The sequence below is a fragment of the Oncorhynchus keta genome, chromosome 14, assembly GCF_023373465.1.
Source record: "Oncorhynchus keta strain PuntledgeMale-10-30-2019 chromosome 14, Oket_V2, whole genome shotgun sequence".
Lineage (NCBI taxonomy): Eukaryota > Metazoa > Chordata > Actinopteri > Salmoniformes > Salmonidae > Oncorhynchus > Oncorhynchus keta.
The window spans coordinates 52,095,029-52,114,501 of record NC_068434.1 but is presented as its reverse complement, the minus strand read 5'-3'; the positions used below and the strand labels follow the sequence as shown (position 1 = coordinate 52,114,501).

Genomic DNA, 19,473 nt, shown 5'->3' with positions numbered 1-19,473 from the left:
GTGTGGGAATGAAAGTAGTTTAGACACACGATTCCTTGGAGAGTGGTGACCCGGTGGTCCTGCTTGAATTCACTCTCTTAGACAGTTACTCATCCGTAGCATAGATTGTAAAAATGTTTGTTGGTCAACTTCTTCAACAGATGATCAGGTCTGTATAATTATCAAACATACATTAGTAATGGAAGGAAAACACAGACTCTTTGTTTAAGTATTATAATACTCCTTTAGTAACACAATTGTAGGCAGAAGTTGGTACAGAGTACAGTACATAATAGCTCTCCCCAGGTTCTGCAAAATGTCTAAGACATCCTGTAACTCATAGAGCCTCTCCCAGTCCTCCTTGCGTGAGTTTCCCTGACAACAACATTTTAATAAATCTAACCTCCCCCTGACAGCAGCAACCATCTTATCAGCAATTAAAAGCTCAGAGGTGGGTTGACAGAAACTTGACCTTCCATCACAAGTATAGAGTCATAACAAGGTGAACGAGTCCAAGCATCTTCTGACAGGTGTCTGTTTTCATCAGGCTTGCGGCAGCCTTGTGTTTTCAGAACCTCAGATAACCATGGTGGGTTCCAGACAGGAGGAGTATGAACGTACTGTAGGCGGTTTAAGTCTTCTGATAGTGTCTGAAGGGCACAGCACTCGAAAACAGGTTTTAACACACACACACAGAGTTTATCATAGCACAATATATTAACCCTTTAAAAGGTATGAGGCCTTGGTTTAACCCTCTTCAGGTTCCTTTGTCTTCTTCAACCTTGTGTTGAATTTTGGGTATACAACTAATTCGGACATTGTCTGGAGCTCGTGGTTGCTTAGTCTGCTATATTAGCTCTGAACTCACGTGTTTTATACCCTCGAGTCAGAAATTGGCGTTTCCACCTTTAGGGCAAGGTCTCTGGTCGTAACTAGCTACGATGCAAGGTCTGGATTTTACTCAGATCCAATTTAGACAACTAACTTCACATTACATCTTTACAAATACAATTGATCTGGACATTTTCCACACAACGTACAGTATGCAAACCTCAAGTACATAGTGTGAAAACTCTTCAGGTTATAATGTTTTCGTTATAACGTCGTCATTTAACTTTTAATAACATAACAAAAACGACACTCATATCATTTCATATTCCATCTATTGTCACTACTACCACGAAACATATTGTCCCAAAGTCCATTTATTGCATGTTACTGTTCAGAGGTAGATTCTCCATTGGCCCATCATACATTCCATCCCTCCATACTGAGAGGACAAAGGGGATTTTGTCTGCTGCCGTAAGATTTACAATGGGTGGGAGGTGTAATGAAACCCCCCACCTCCATAACTCTCGATCTCTCCCCCGCTGGTGGGTGTGAGAGATATCGCTGTAGGATTATGGTCTACGGTAACCTGACCCGAACAGGCCAGTCATGACAGTGTACATCAGGTTTACTCTTTTCATCTCAAAATATAAAACTGCAATAGTAACTGATCTGAAGGGGTCTCATCTCTGTGTGTACTACCTCTAATGTTACCTTTCCCTGACCTGCAGCTACCACTAATGCACCATCCGTTTCAATTTAATAAGCTGGGATGCCCAGCCAGGGCTACTTTAATTGTGGTAGCTAATGGAGTGAGCTGGTGGCTGGTGCCTGGATGGTCAGGCATGGTATTTCTGAAGAGACATTTGGCTCTGAGGATGGTGTTTTTGTCTCTCAGCAATAGGATTAGACTTCCTCCAGGGCCATCTCAGAGCCCTGCCTGCTGTGTTCTGTTCTGATCAAGGTCAAGTGTAGCCTGCTTGCCTGCCGTGGTGCTCAACTGTAAATAAGGACTGGTCCATATTTCAAACATATGTTTGATCGCACAGCTCCGTCCTTTCTCCTTACAGAACATGCTAGTCAACAACAAGTGTGCAAAAGGCTCAGGACACACAGCACCAATTGTCACGCCTACTCCCGCTCCCTCTCTCCAGCGCTCGGCGTCACCGGTCTGCTAACCACCTGCCCTGGCAACAATCATTACGCACACCTGGTCATCATTATCTCCTTGATTACTCCCCCTTTATTTAGCCCTCAGTTGACAGCAGTCACTAGGTAGTATTTGTTTCTCTCACGTTCTGTACGCTTCTCACATTTTGTTCATCTGCTTCGATTCATTATTAAACTCACCTTCTGCACCTGCCCCTGACTCCCAGCGTATTACGTTACACCAATCTGCTATGAAAATCACAATACTTTCCAGTAATAGAGGTGAATATGCATTAAGTTGATCATTTCTGAACATCAGGTTTGCATATAGCTTACTCTTACCTTCAGGCATTATTATGACGCATCATATATCCTTTGGTTACCATGCATAACTGGTGGGAACAAAGCAATGGGTAACATTACAATTCAGGTTTGAGTCAGGTTCCATTCATTATTTGGAGTGCCTTTAATGATTACAGAACAAACTAAAATGAACATTTATACGATTGATTAGCCTCATCCTTCATCAATTTGAATTAGGCCTATAGAAAAGTATCGAGCATCCCTAGAGTCTAAACATTTTTTGTTTACTTTTTAGTGATATCCAATTGGTAGTTAGTCTTGTCCCATCTCTGCAACTCCAGTTGCGTCAGAGGAAACACAGTACAACTGGTGACCGTGTCAGCGTGCATGTGCTCGGCCCACCACAGGAGTAGCTAGAGTGCAATGGGACAAGGACATCCCGGCCAGCCAAACCCTCCCCTAACCCGGACGACTCCGGGCCAATTGTGCTTCGCCTCATGGATCTCACGGGCGCAGCTGGCTGCGACACCGCCCGGGATCAAACCCGGATCTGTAGTGGCGCCTTAAGCAATACAGTGCCTTAGAGTGCTGCGCCACTCGGGAGGCCTAAAGTCCAATTTGACCTGAGCCAAGACGTCTTACCTTCAGATACATCCTGCAGATCCACATTGGGTACAAGTGGTCAACTCACCCTCCTGTTGCTCTATTTAAGTCCTGCTGTAACCTTTTTTCATAAGTTAGCCACTCTACGTCTTACCCCTCACATAAGACACAGCCACCTCACAAACACACACATACACACTCCCTGGTCTGAGCTCGCTCTGTGTCACAAGGGAAAACAATTATCTACATCTGCTGCTCTTTACTGAGAGGGGTGAGGGGCTGTATAACCTAAGGCTGGTGTTGTTCACAATAAGCTTTATCTGCCATCTCACCCAAATGGACCCTTTTCAAACTGTGGAGCAACCTTTTCATCAGGCCTGTTTACATTTCATCTTTGTCCAATGGGCTCTGTCAACAGGTGCCTGTTTGTGCCAGCGTACCAGGAGGAGAGTCTTGTAAACTGTTAACAAAAGGCAGCACATCCACTTCTCACTGTGTACACCTCCGAACCTGCTGCTGGGAAACCTGGAGTCACTGTTTGTTCACTGCTTGACATGCAAATGTAATATTATCAAATGGTAAAATTGGTCCAATCAAAACATGTAGGATTTTATGAATTCTGAAATCCACACTCCCCTCTAAAAGTACCATGTGAATCTAAGAGGGATAACTCCTCTATAGCTTGAATTATTTGCTTTGTATAAATGATAGTCATGTACTGTTGCTATATTTCTGTCAGCTTGAAATGTACTTACTGCTAGTATAATTAGTGGTGTGTAGACTTTTATTGGAGTAGGGAGTACAGGCCCCTCTCTATCTTTTCCCCTTATGTTTTGATAGCTGAAATTCACCTGGAACTGAGCAGGTGCTATCTCCTACTAGCTCGAGGGTAGGTTTTTAAAAAGGCAGACCTGAATCAAACAGCCTGGACCAATGCATGTTCACTCTCCCTGTGTGCACATGTATACACATCATGTAAAGAGAGTGAAAGAGAAAAATAAAAATCTAATTGTATTATTCAGAATACAGCATGTTTACCGGAAAATGCTTGCTTACGAGCCTTTCCCAACAAAGTAGAGTTTTAAAAGAACAAGGCAACAGTAAACAACATCAGTAAATGCATGAGAATAGAGACCGATGTACTGAATTTCATGACTTTAGGCCAAGCGGGGTGAGGGGCATGAAATTTAAAAGTTTGCATCTTCAATCACTCATTATAGCGCCTCGTTATAGCGCCTCCATCTGGCCAATCAGAGTAATTTTGTAAATGCCGTATTACTATTGCAAAATGAAGCATTCACCCTCGTTGAATCAAAATCGGTGCCTGTGCTAACAGAGATATCACATGTGATACATGTACTAACAAACTAACATATAATGGACGGAGACAGATAAACAGTCCCCTCCCCAAATTATTGTGAGGGAAAATAAGATAAGAAAAATGCAAATAGTAACTAACACAAGAGGAACAAAAATGAAGCTGTATACAGGAAGTACCAGTACCATATCACTGTGCAGACTACTAGGTATTTGAGGTAAATATGTACATAAAGGTTGGGTAAAGTGACTAGGCATCAGGATAGATAATAATAAGGTATTTGAGGTGGATATGTACATGAAGACAAGGTAAAATAACTAGGCATCAGGATAGATAATAATACAAGTAAAATAAAGAACAGAGTATCAGCAGCATATGATTGTGAAAGTGTGTGTGTGTGTGTGTGTGTGTGTGTGTGTGTGTGTGTGTGTGTGTGTGTGTGTGTGTGTGTGTGTGTGTGTGTGTGTGTGTGCGTGCGTGCGTGCGTGCGTGCGTGCGTGCGTGCGTGCGTGCGTGCGTGCGTGCGTGCGTGCGTGCGTGCGTGTGTGTGTGTGTGCGTGCGTGCGTGCATGCATGCATGCATGCATGTGTATGGCATGGGTATGCATGTGTGTTATGTGTGTGTGCATATGTAGTGTATGTGAATGTGTGTGGGTTTGTGTGAGAGTGTCAGTGTCAGTGTAATGTGTGTGAGTGAGTGTATATACAGTGCATTCGGAAAGGGAAGACCCCCATAAAATGGACAAAAATGAATGGCTACTTATTGGCAGTGGACGATCCATATACACAATCGCAAATACCACTCAATTGGGTGGCAATTGGTCAAAAACATATTGCAAGTGGAATATGTCAAATGCCGGGTGAAATAAACCAAAAATCACAAAGGGGGCGAGTGCGCTCCACTGTAAGATTCTATATGGGAAATGATCAGAAAGTCAGGGCTCAAGGGTGAAATCTTCAAAAATCTATTTTTGTTGTTGTCAATTATACCTATGTAGGAAGCGTATGTATATAGATTTGTCTTATTTTATGTGAGCTTGTCCATAAGGCCTATGTTTGTCCATTTGCCATATATGATCAAAGGAAGTTGGCTTCCGAACCCAAAAGTCAGTGAACCATGTTCAAATGGCATAAGAAATGTCCAAATGGCATATATAAGTATTGCTTGAGGGTAGGGGGCTATACTGGTTTGTACCTGGAGGGCATGGGGCTATACTGGTCTGTACCTGGAGGGTAGGGGGCTATACTGGTCTATATCTGGAGGGTAGGGGGCTATACCTGGAGGGTAGGGGGCTATACTGGTCTGTACTTGGAGGATAGGGGTTATACTGGTCCCTTATGTAGGAAAGTATTCAGACTCCTTGACTTCTTCCACATTTTGTTACGTTACAGCCTTATTCTAAAATGGATCAAATTGTTTTTCACCCTCATCAATCTACACACAATGTCCCATAATGACAAAGCAAAAACAGTTTTTTAGAAATGTTATCTAATTTATAAAAATTCTAAAACAGATATATCACATTTGTATAACTATTCAGACCCTTTACTCAGTACTTTGTTGAAGCACCTGTGATGGAAAACGTTTTGGGGTGCTTTTCTAATAACCATTTCTGTGTTCATGCAAGTGACTGATTGAACGTGCCTGGGAAGAATCCTCGCTATCAGTATCTGCAATTTTGGCAGTACGCCCATAACCGTCTTTTAAAAACGAAACGTATATCTCAGTTTCAAGGTCTCAGCTTGGTGAGAAGAAGCCTCGTGAGGTATTGCTCGGTCACATGCATGAACCAAACGTTAATGATGAATTAATTATGAATAATGAATAAGCTAAATCATGCAAATATAACTTGTCTTTGTAAGCAGTATATAAGAGAACTAAAGGGACTGCCCTGGCGGAGCTCACTTCAGACCGATGCAATATGCATCTAAGTTTGATTGTGACCTGTCCAGCTTGCTTGTTAATATAGAATGATTCATTTAAGATTGACTTCAAGTATCCCCTGTGTAGAATTTCCACAGCACACCTTTGGCCCAAGATGCTCTTGATGGTGCAGCTGTATACATTTTTGAGGATCCAAGGGCCCATGCCAAATCTTTTCAGACTCCTGAGGTGGAAGAGGCGCTATTGTGCCCTCTTCACAACTGTTTGGGTATGTGTGGACCATGTTAAGTCCTTAGTGATGTGGACACCAAGGAACTTCAATCTCTCAACCCACTCCACTCCAGCTCTGTTGATGTGGAAGGGGGCGTGCTCTTCTTTATTTTTCCTGCAGTTCAAAATTAGCTCTTTGGTCTTACTGATATTGAGAGGCTGTTGTCCTGGAACCACACTGACAAGTTGAATCGTGTCATCAGAAAAGTATGTGGTTGAACGCAGAGGAGTAGTCTACAAACATCATTCTTAAACAGTTATATCCCCTCTTTTCCAGGTGGGAGAAAGCAGGGTGAAGTGCAATTGAGATTGCATCATCTGTGGATCTGTTGGTGCGGTATGCGAATTGGAGTGGGTCCAGGGTTTCTGGCATGATGGTGTTGATGTGTTTGATGACCAGCCTTTCAAAGCACTTCATAATTACAGATGTGATTGCTATGGGACGATAGTCATTTAGGTAGGTTACCTTGGAGTTCCTGTGAACAGGGACAATGGTGATCAGCATGAAACATGTTGGGATTATAGACTGGGAGAGATTGAAAATGTCCATGAAGTTGCTTGCCAGCTGGTCTGCGCATGTTCTGAGAACGGGCCCTGGTATTCCATCTGCAGCCTTGCAAGTGTTAACCTATTTAAAACTTTTACTCACATCAGCCACGGAGAGCGAAATCACACAATCGTCCAGAACAAAAGAGGCTTTCATGCAAGACTCAGTGTTGTTTTTCTTCAAATCGAGAATGAAAGGCATTTAGCTTGTTTGTGAGTTATGCATCACTGGGCATCTCACAGCTGGGTTTTGCACATCCAACTAGCATTGGAGCCTGTGTAATTGTATTCCACCTTCCATCTATATTGAGAGAGAGCATGTTTGGAATGGTACAATCAGGGTAATGGTCTTATGATATGGAAAGCCAGCACAGAAGAAAAATCACTCCTTGCAGAGAAGCACAAGAACTTGAACTTAACTTAAAGTTTTCCCAATTAGCTAACACTATCAACGTTTCCCTTTACAGTGGGAATTGTCATCGAATTAGCTCAATATTAGCCACATTCAATGAAGCATACCAAAACTAACTTTGCCAGGCTTGGTATGCAAAACTAACTATGCAAGAGATTTTGTTGCAGGCAGAGCGCATACCCATACTCTACACATACAAGTGTGCCATAACCAATCAGAGCTGCAGTAGGCCTATATGCAAATAGGCCATTGACATATATGGATTTGTGCCACTGGACTGTTTTACAGCATGAGCAGTTGTGATTATTATGCGCTTGATTTGAGATCAAAGGGAGAGCTGCATGTAGTCATGTGTGCACATTTGTTCATATTCCTAGTTAATGAGTTATTAGCCCAGTGGTAGATAATTTATAGTCAGCAATGGGGGAGTGGTTGCTTCCTACAAGAGCACAAAAGTGTACATTTCCAGCCATCAAGCAAGTTAGGTAAAGAGCCTTTATTAAGTCTTAAAACGGCAATGTTGTATCTTTATACAAGCTTGAATAAGCTAAGCAGCCAATAGGCAGACGATCGCATACTTTGTCTGATTCGCTGTAATAATAGCAGGGAATACTAATTCCTTTCATTTTGTAAAGTGGTTTCTTGCATCAAACAACATAACAAAATGTCCAGTCACCTCCTTGTCTGAAGGACAAGTGGATAAATAAGGTTCATGTGAAGGCCTGCATGTTTTTTTCAAAAGTCTCATGGAATGTCGGCCTACATTGAGCACTAAATTGGCTGTTACTGTAGGCTGAATGATAGAACCGCTATTTCCATGTTAACATGTTATGCAATTATTTTTGTTCCGTAGGTTTTTAACTGTAAGCCACTCTGGTAGGCCTACATTATGATCAATAGCAACAGTAGCCTACTTGGTCACTGTTAAAACAATAAATGAAAGCGGGTACAGCCTCAGTGTTCTCAGTAAACTCATGCTAGAAGGTGCACAGAAATTTAACAAGGTTTAAGTTTGCTCTCAGCAGATCTGACATTTTCTCAGTGCCAAAAGATATAAGAGGGAACATGGCTCCCGTATCCCATTATATTAGGCTACATGTATTCCTGGGCTATATCAGCCGATAGGCTAGATGAAGTTGGAGATACTTGTACTTTAGCTACATTTAATAGCCTACCCTTTAGGAGTGGGACGATAACTGCTTTTCCTGCCATGCATAGGTTATCGCCTACTCTATTTAGCTGAGACCACATGAGCACCTGATCTCTCACTTATGGCTACTGAACATAAATCAGCAAGAATGATAAGAGCTGACACTTGCACTTTCTCTTGAGCTATGTTTTGTATATAGGATCAGGGGCGGAGCCAGAGGGGTGCCCGGGGTGGCACTGGACCCCCCTGACATCTGATTGGCCACACCGGGTGTCACCTCAAAATGAAATTTGCTACTGGAAGTTTGATGCTGATTTACATCTAGTTTCACCTCTTGTTGAAAGAAGCATTTATTTTTACATTTTCAAATCGAGGACAAGGAATAGAGAATATTAACGTTGTTTGTAAGATACAGAAGAATAAGAATAAGAAGAACATAAAGCGATTGGCGAAAGCATCATATTTGAAGTACGTTTTAAGGTTTAGCATCGGATTTAGGTTTCCTGAACAACTTTTACGAAACTTGTCTTTGTGTAAGTTAATGTTATACCTTTGATAAGAGAGATCGGCTCCCAATTTAGCCTAACATTATGTTTACATCTGTGCAAGCAATACACGCATATACAGTGCAGTGTCGTATGTTACAATATATGAATGTTTAGCTAATGTGGGGTAACTAGTAGGCTACAGCTGTCAGTGTTCAGCAAGTTAACATTCAGCTATTTAAATTTAGATTTTGGTGCTTGAACTCAAAATGAACAATTGTTATTATCAATCTGTTAACGTTACTCAAAAGATTACCACAATTTGCAGATAGCCTGTTTGCGATCGTAAAGGTGTAAGAAATTATAGCTAGCTAAGTTACTTACTGCAGAGTAGGGCTAGCCATGATCTAACTAGTAACTTATGCTGGTAGCTGATTTTAAGGTACAGTTGTGATAATGGGGATTTATAATTAAGATTGAGATTGGACTAAAATGTGGATAATTGGATGCTTAGATGTAACCATAGTGTAACGGCGTTCGTCTGTAGAAAGAGAGTCGGACCAAAATGCGGCGCGGTGGTTACTCATGATCTTTAATGAAAATATGTACGATACATGAAATAACTTAAATAACAAAACAACAAACGAAACGCGAAAACCTATACAGCCTATCTTGTGACAACAAACACAGAGACAGGAACAATCACCCACGAAACACACAGTGAAACCTAGGCTACCTAAATATGGTTCCCAATCAGAGACAACGATAATCACCTGACTGATTGAGAACCGCCTCAGGCAGCCAAGCCTATGCTAGACACCCCTACTCAGCCGCAATCCCAATGCCTATTAAAACCCCAATACGAAACACAACAAAATAAACCCAAGTCACACCCTGGCCTGACCAAATAAATAAAGAAAACACAAACTACCAAGACCAAGGCGTGACAGAACCCCCCCCTAAGGTGCGGACTCCCGGACGCACCTCAAAACCATAGGGAGGGTCCGGGTGGGCGTCTGTCCATGGTGGCTCGGGACGTGGACCCCACTCCATAAATGTCTTAGTTCCTCCCCTTCGCGTCCTGGGATAGTCCACCCTCGCCGCCGACCATGGCCTAGTAGTCCTCACCCAGAACCCACTGGACTGAGGGGCAGCTCGTGACTGAGGGGCAGCTCGGGACTGAGGGGCAGCTTGGGACTGAGGGGCAGCTCGGGACTGAGGGGAAGCTCGGGACTGAGGGGAAGCTCGGGACTGAGGGGAAGCTCGGGACTGAGGGGCAGCTCAGCACTGAGGGGAAGCCCAGCACTGAGGGGAAGCAGCACTGAGGGAAAGCCCAGCACTGAGGGAAAGCCCAGCACTGAGGGAAAGCCCAGCACTGAGAGAAAGCTCAGCACTGAGAGGAAGCTCAGCACTGAGAGGAAGCTCAGGCAGGTAGTTGGCTCCGGCAGATCCTGGCTGGCTGGCGGATCTGGAAGAGTCTGATTGACTGGCAGATCTGGAAGAGTCTGGTTGACTGGCAGATCTGGAAGAGTCTGGTTGACTGGCAGATCTGGAAGAGTCTGGCTGACTGGCAGATCTGGAAGAGTCTGGCTGACTGGCAGATCTGGAAGAGTCTGGCTGACTGGCGGATCTAGCTGCTCTGGCTGCTCCATGCAGACTGATAGCTCTGGCTGCTCTGTGCAGACTGACAGCTCTGGCTGCTCTATGAAGACTGGCAGCTCCATGCAGACTGGCAGCTCTGGCTGCTCTATGCAGACTGGCAGCTCTGGCTGCTCTATGCAGACTGGCAGCTCAGGCTGCTCCATGCAACCTGGTAGCTCTGGCTGCTCCATGCAGACTGGCAGCTCTGGCTGCTCCATGCAGACTGGCAGCTCTGGCTGCTCCATGCAGTCTGGCAGCTCAGGCTGCGCTGAACAGGCAGGTGACTCCAGCAGCGCTGTAGAGGAGGAAGGCTCTGGAAGCGCTGAACAGGCGGGAGACTCCGGCAGCGCAGGAGAGGAGGAAAGCGCTGGCTGCGCTGAACAGACGGGAGGCTCCGACAGCGCTAGAGAGAAGGAAGGCTCTGGCTGCGCTAAACAGGCGGGAGACTCCGACAGCGCTAAACAGGTGGGATACTCCGACAGCACTGGAGAGGAGAAAGGCTCTGGCTGCTCTGAACAGGCAAGGCGCACTGAAGGCCTGGTGCGTGGTGCTGGAACTGGTGGTACTGGACCGAGGACACGCACAGGAAGCCTGGTGCGGAGAGCTGCCACCGGAGGACTGGTGTGTGAAGGTGGCACAGGATGGACCGGACCGTGAAGGTGTACTGGAGAGCCTGAGAGCAGGGCTGGCACAGGACGTGCGAGGCTAGGTAGGTACACAGGAGGCCTAGTGCGTGAGGCTGGCACAATTTTCACCAGCCGACTAACACACACCTCAGGACGAGTATGGAGCGCTGAACCAGGTGCCATCAAATCCCCGACACGCTCCGTCGGGCGACTATCTTGCATACTACGCCAAATTAACTGCTCTCTCTCTTCACTCTCCTCCAATTCCATTAACAACTCCTCGAGTGTCTCCTCATCTCCCATCTGTTCACTCTCCTCCATTCTGTCCAATAATTCCTCGACCCTCTCAGACTCAGCCCTCAGCTTCGCCGATAGCTCCGATAACATCCATGGCTCCTTACGGTAAACAGGGGGAGTTGGCTCAGGTCTGAACCCTGACCCTGCCACACTCTCCCTGAGCCCCCCCCCCCAATACATTTTTTGGGCTGACTCTTGGGCTTCCTTTTGCGCCGCCGTGCTTGTCTCTCCAACTCCATTCCCCCTCTTCACACTACTCCAGCGAATCCCAGGCGGGCTCCGGCACTCTCTCTGGGTCGACCGCCCACCTGTCTATTTCCTCCCAAGTAGTGTAGTCCCGATATTGTTGCTCCTGCTGCCGCTGTTGCTTCTCCTCATACCAGCGCCTCTCAGCTCTCGACGCCTCCAGTTCTTCTTTGGGGCGGAGATATTCTCCAGGCTGATCCCAGGGTCCTTCTCGGAACAATTCATCCTCCCATGTCCGTTCCTCTTTTCGCTGCTTCTGCAGTCGCTGCCTGTCACCACGCTGCTCGGTCCGGGTGTGGTGGGTGATTCTGTAACGGCGTTCGTCTGTAGAAAGAGAGTCGGACCAAAATGCGGCGTGGTGGTTACTCATGATCTTTAATGAAAATATGTACGATACATGAAATAACTTAAATAACAAAACAACAAACGAAACGCGAAAACCTATACAGCCTATCTTGTGACAACAAACACAGAGACAGGAACAATCACCCACGAAACACACAGTGAAACCTAGGCTACCTAAATATGGTTCCCAATCAGAGACAACGATAATCACCTGACTGATTGAGAACCGCCTCAGGCAGCCAAGCCTATGCTAGACACCCCTACTCAGCCGCAATCCCAATGCCTATTAAAACCCCAATACGAAACACAACAAAATAAACCCATGTCACACCCTGGCCTGACCAAATAAATAAAGAAAACACAAACTACTAAGACCAAGGCGTGACACATAGACTGTCTTACTTTTGCATAGGGTCAATTAAACATGAAAAGGAAGGGATATATATCAGACTTCTTTTTAAAGAAGCACAAACAGGCAGATCAGGTGCAAAAGGACCCCAGCCCTTGCATCACCACCGGACCCCAGAGCAGCTCTCTACCTGAGGCAAGTCAGAGTCAGTGTGGTCAGACTTCACAAGGACCCAGTCTACCACCACTAATGGTTGGATTCATGTGTGCTCTTGCTTTGATGGCTGTGGCATTTTTATTTTGATTATACACTAATGGTTCTTGTGTTATTTTAATGTAATAGACATATCAAGGGATGACACAGAGACCTCTGGCTCTGAGCAAGATAGTGAGCCATGTCATCAAGCCCTTCCCTCTAAATTACAAATGTTATTTAGCAGCTGTTAGTATCTAATCTTGTGGATCCCTTAATTGTACATTTCCATGGACATAAGACACATTATTTAACGTGTATTTCAGACATTTCAAGATCCAGAGAAGAGGGTCCTGTACAGCCGTGTTTGAAAACATTTCCCAGAACTCAGCATGGTACTAGGTAAAGGGCTTTCGACAGCTCCTGTTATAAGGACAATTCAGGGCTTGAATATTCTGTAAATCAAGATTCGACTTATTGTTTCGCCAGTAGGCATTTTTCTTTACACAACACACCTAAATCTGACTTCACATTACAGTCAGGTTTTTGTAACTGGAAAAAGGCTCTGTTTAACGATTCTGGGTTTAAGCTCCATTCATTTACATTACATTACATTTAAGTCATTTAGCAGACGCTCTTATCCAGAGCGACTTACAAATTGGTGCATTCACCTTATGACATCCAGTGGAACAGCCACTTTACAATAGTGCATCTAAATCTTTTAAGGGGGGGGGGGGGGGGGGTGAGAAGGATTACTTTATCCTATCCTAGGTATTCCTTAAAGAGGTGGGGTTTCAGGTGTCTCCGGAAGGTGGTGATTGACTCCGCTGTCCTGGCGTCGTGAGGGAGTGTGTTCCACCATTGGGGAGCCAGAGCAGCGAACAGTTTTGACTGGGCTGAGCGGGAACTGTACTTCCTCAGTGGTAGGGAGGCGACCATTCGAAGGCAGAGCATCATATCAATGCTATGTATGCTTGGAATCAGCATAAAAGGGCTATTGACAGCAACTCATCAATGTTAGATGTCATAAATGACGACCGGAAAAAGAAAGTGGAAGAAAACTCTACTTACATTAAAACAATGGCAGATGTGCTCCTATTAACTGCCACTCAAAATATAGCGCAGAGAGTTCATCGAGAGTCTGATGACTCTCACAACAAGGGTCATTTTTTGACAATATAGAAGAAATAGCAAAGCATGACCCCCTCATAGAGAAAAGGATGAATGCATGTGGCAATTCTAAGTACACAAGCCACCAAATCCAGAACGAAGTTCTTGAGGGCTTAGCTGAGGTAGTACAAAGTCAAAAGAAAGTGATGTTTTTAATGTAATTGCAGATGAAACCAAATATTTAAAGAAAAAATAACAAATGTCTTTAGTTGTGAGGTACTATTACAACAAGGGCCATCCACAAAAGATTTTTACACTTTCAGTCAGCTGAAAGCTTAGATGCAGCAGGTCTCACAAAAATTATAATTGATTGCCTTGAAAAACATGGACTGAACTACAGAAATAATCTTGTGAGGCTATGAGCGGAAAGCATTATGGTGTGTCTGCACAGATTAAAAACAGTGCAAGATTTACATTGGTGGGCATGCAGATACATGGCATGCCGTAATCTGAGGGACAGGCTTCCAGCAATTCTGAGAGTGCTACAGGATATTACACTTGAAAATAGTGGTGATAGATCAGTGGGGCCTTCTTTCTCATATAGATTTACATTTCATAGGGCTTTTGGTTACCTTTTGTAAAGTGCTTTGTGATGCCAAATGTCTTTCTGACATGATCCAATCAAGCTCTCTTGACCTAGCAAGGGCTGTGGATCTAGTAGGTGTCCTACAGACACATTACAGGACTACAGAAGTGAGGGTTACTTTGGAGAACTATGGAAAGAGATTGAAGAGATTGCAGAGCACTGTAAAATTTGTGTACAAACAGTGTGTAAAAGACAACCTAAAACAATGACAACTCATGGATGATGAGCACTGTAGGACAGAAAAATAGCGACCAAAGGGATGGTGAGGGCTTCCAAAAAGCTTTTTCTGCTTGACAGTCTCACAGCTGAGCTGCTGAGGCATTTTTCAAAGAAGAATTGCGAGATAATGCAAGGGGTCCAGTCTCTCAAACCAAAGAGTACAACATTCTTGAATGAGGAGCCTCTGTTTGCCTTTGCACAGACCTAAGAGCCAGATTTAGAGGACCTTAAACATGAGGTTCATCAAACCAAGGGGCTTTTTGATAGGAGCGAGAAAAGTGGAAGGGACAGACCGTCTACTCTCCTTAACTTTGTTGTGTTTCTAGAACCTTATAAAGATGTCTTCCATGAGCTATTTTAACTTTGTAAGATTTCTGTTGTTACACCAGTCAGCAGTGCTTCTTGCAAGAGAAGCTTCTCAGCTTTAAAACGGATTTAAACCCCGTTTTAGGACAACAATGGTTGATGACAGGTTAAGTCACCTCGGAATTCTCAGTGTGTTGAGTCAAGGAGGGCACTCAACATGGATGAGTTTGTGAAACATTTTGCCAGTTCTCACCAGAATCGCACAATTATGCTATTTTAAATCTACCTAGAATAATTGGGCACTTAGGCGGTCCCTCTGGTCATGATTAAAACCTGCACTGTGTACTAACTAGTACACTGACATTCTAAAATGATAAATCCAAAGGGTATCATGTCACACAGATTTAATTTGGTCTTGATTAGTCCAATTCCGAAATGTTTCTTTGCTATTAGTTAACACAATATATAGGAGCATAAATATGATACTGTAAATTTGAAAGTTTGATGGGAACCAAAATTATTTGTATTTTTCAGGTCTGTTTCTGCTTGATACCTGGTATGTCAAATTGCAGAGTGTTTTTTTGTAAATTTTTTGTTGTTGTAAATAACTATGCAATTTATGTAACACACAAATGCTATCGTGTCTCCTTGGTGCTAGAGCTTTATTTTGAGAATTAATTTTGGATGTTCAATACTTATAGACCCAGATTATATATTCATGAAAACAGAGGGACCCAAGTCTCTCGTGTGTGTGTGTGTGTGTGTGTGTGTGTGTGTGTGTGTGTGTGTGTGTGCGTGCGTGCGTGCGTGCGTGCGTGTGTGAGAGAGAGAGAGAGAGAAAGAAATTGAGCTGCAGTTCCGAGGTAGAGACGCTGACTATTTATAGTATGTTAAAAAATTATAGTGAAGTAACCGTTTTGGGCCACACTATCTGTCACATTGAAGAACTCCGGTTATGTGAATTATCACTTCTACCTCTAATCAGCAATCATAGGATTCATTCCTGCCAGGTTAGGGTTACACACACATTTTCTGTCATGGTCTATGGACCCCCTGAAGTAGCCTTGGCCACCCCCTGGACAACCCATGTATAAAACTCTAGTTCCGCCACTGTATAGGATATAGGCTACCTTTCAGGAGGACGATTTTCAGACAGAGACAAAGTAATAGGTAATAAATATTTATTGAAAATGAAAAGAAGCTCGCTCACTCTGTGCGCATTGCACCTTTTCCTTTTCAATGAGGATCAAATGTTTTGATTGCACCTAAACCGACGTATAGTTACCTAGACTATAGTCTAGGTAACTGCCATGTGTTTCTCCTCCCATGCATAGGCAGCCTGCTCTATTTCATTAAGACCACACATATACTAGGCGCACTTGATCTTGCAGGGCCCGACTAGGATAGAAGAGGTAAGCTTATGAGAAAAAAATATTTTAATACAATAGGTAGGATAAGGCATACAAAGCAGAAAGATATCTGTTTCCAAATACTCTGCGGGACAACAAGACTATTTTGATTTCTCAATTCTCTGTCTGACCGCCCACTCCCAACAGCAGCATGAAAAATGACGGCCGCGCCGCAATTACTTCTGTCGGGCCCTGAAGGTCCCAATGCAGCCCTCCAGCTCGAGCCATTGAAATATGCTATTTTGGGTGGGGAGAAGATTCCCAATGGGTGCAGTCACAATGACTGTTCATGGGTGATTCAATATATTCATTTAACATCACAAAAAGTAGACTCATAATATCAAAATGGGCAGAATCAACCCCTCATATCAGTCCTCTGATCTAGTTATTATTATTACAGGAGTGATGGATAATGAGCTCTGACCATCAAACAGTTGACAATTCTTACATTTACTACATTTCCCCCTATAGCCCACATTAGTCTAGTTCTAAAGAGAGCCGCTTACCATATGTTCCGATTGACCAGAATGTAGCTCTAATCCATGTCAATTGATGCGTTTTGTTCAAAGAATATTTCTCATTCATTAAACATATGTTTCAAAGGGCCTCTGTGTGTTGGGAGGAGGAATTTGTGTGGATTTTGGTGTGCAATGAAAGAAGTAGAAGCTTTATGCTGTGCGGGTGGGCCGGTGTTTTCTTATTTCTTATTTCTTCTTATTTCTTGTGTTTTTTTGTTTTGAGTTTGCAATAAAGGCATTTCCCTGTACTTGTGCATGTGACATAAAAAATGTAAGCTTGAAACTTGAAACTTGAAACTTGTAGGGTTATAAGTACCAGGATACACCTGCACTGTGTCTGTGGGGACCAGAGCTATCGCTCAATGCAAGCCATTTCGGTCCCCAGATCTAATTATAAGAAAAAATGTTGGTCTGAACCTGTACCGGTACCGGTTAAGGTTAAAGGTTAAAATGTTGATAGGTAAATGCAAGGTAGGCTTCTGCAAATGTATATTTCATGCCATTTAATATTTTGTTTTTAAGTCTACCTTGTTATTTTCTATTATTGCATTGTTATTGATTAATGCATTTTGGGGGAGCAAGAAAGGCATTTCACTGTACTTATGCATGTGACATTTAAACTTGAAACTTGTAGTGTCATAACTGCTCTGCTCACAAAAAAGTGGGTTCGTTTTCTGTATTGGAGGTTTTGTAACTTATAACTGCTGGATATTATGTGTAATTGTCTTTGGTCAACAATGTGGACACCTACAATCGCTTTGCTGTTCATGTGTTCTCATTCCTGTGTGCACAGCCTCGACTTGAATATAATCCTATCCTCTAAAGAAGAGATGGATATGTTGGAACAAGTGAGAGCACCTGCAGTGGAGTGACGAGTGATGACTACGCTACGTGTTACAGCTGTGTGGATTCAAGTGTTCAAGTGTCATTCAAGTTCATTTACAATTACATTGTTTACAAACAATTTAGTAAAACAAGCGTAGCCCCTACATGTTGGGTTCTGATGGGAATAACAGTTGCTCAGGAGGCATTTATTTTATATTTTCAAGAATAAATGGTTATATCACAAATTCAAAAGTCCAAAATGTACCAATCACAGATTGCCCTTTTAAACAGAACTGATAACATTACATAATTTCATTCTGCTGCTCTATCATGTGTAAGTGGTAATGTCGTTCCTATATCTACACAGAGAAATACCTGCAATGGATCTCAGAAAAAGAACCAGAATAAGGAAATACTTGCTCCTGTTCATGACAAAAACATAGAGAAAAGTAAGAAAGCTTGGAAAAGGATAGCCTGGTCCCAAACTGTGTGTGCTGCCTGCAACTCTTGCAGTTCTACATATCTGAGTGTGGTACTAACTGTCCTGGTCCCTCTTCAGTGGCAGAGATGGCCACATGGGTGCGCTCTGCAGACTGTGAGGCAAGGCTGTGCTACGTCCGCTATTTAACAGGGAAACGACGCATCCCAAAGGAGGGAGAGGCCTGCGTACTGCGAGGAGGACGCTCTAAACTGCGTAGAAATCTTGAGTACTGTGACTGTGCACACGGGCTAAGCTGTTGTGCCCAGGCTGAACACCCGAAGAACCAAGGAGTTTGAGGGGTATTCCCTTTTGAGGACACAAGCTCAAGTAAACAGTACAAATATGGTAAAGATGATATGACATATTTTCTATTCAACAAAAAGGCTGGAAAGGATTTATATGCTTTCTACATATAGTATAATCAAATTATAAAACCACAAACTATAAGATTTCACCTTCTTTATAACTGTAAATTACATATTTGTATGTTTAGTGTTAAAGAAAATGTGCATATTTTCCAAAGGTCTCGCTTGATCAAAATATCTTCCCCTACCACTTTAAACATCACAAAAAGCTGTGGCTTGGTTTCCTGAACTCGTTAGGAACTCACCTTTCATCTCATATTAATAATGAAGTTTTTTTTGTAAAATTCTGAAATCCACAGCACTCTCCCCTCTAAAAGTAACATGTGAATCTAAGAGAGATAATTCCTCTATTGCTTGAATTATTAGCTTTGCATAAATGATAGTCATGTACTGTTACTATATTTCTGTCAGCTTTAAATGTACCTACTACTAGTAGAATTAGTGTTGTGCAAGGTTTTTTAGTGGGGTATGGAGTACAGGCTTTTCCACTGTGTTTTGATAACTGAAATTCACCTGGAACTGAGCAGGTGCCATCGCCTACTAGCTCGAGGGTAGGTTTTTAAAAAGGCAGACCTGAATAAAACAGCCCTAGGTGAGCTGCCTGGACCAATGCATGTTCACTCTCCCTGTGTGCGCATATGTACACATCATATATGTGTTTATGAAAGAGAGAGAGAGAGAAACATTTGATCAAAATCCCATTTTATTTGTCAGATGCACCAAATACAGCGTGTGTAGACTTGACCATGAAATGCTTGCTTACGAGCCTTTCCCAATGATGCAGAGTTAAAAAGTGCAAGGCAACAGTAAACAACAACAATAAAAGCAGCACCGAATTTCATGACTTTACGTCAAACGGGGTGAGGGGCGTGACATTTTAAATGTAGCATTTTCCATCACTTGTCATAGCACCACTATCTGACCAACCAGTGTAATTTTGTAAATGCCAGATCCCTATGGCAAGACGCAT

General features: G+C 43.2%; 1 protein-coding gene across 1 annotated transcript in view; it reads right to left on the bottom strand.

Annotated features, from left to right (window-relative positions):
* Nucleotides 1-2,928, bottom strand: part of LOC118393602 (chromaffin granule amine transporter-like) — a 39,438-nt gene extending 36,510 nt beyond the window's left edge. The window contains exon 1 of the mRNA XM_052462641.1: nt 2,902-2,928. The gene's annotated coding sequence lies outside the window, so the exon portion shown is untranslated. The remainder of the gene's footprint in view (nt 1-2,901) is intronic.
* Between the last annotated feature and the right edge of the window lie 16,545 nt (nt 2,929-19,473).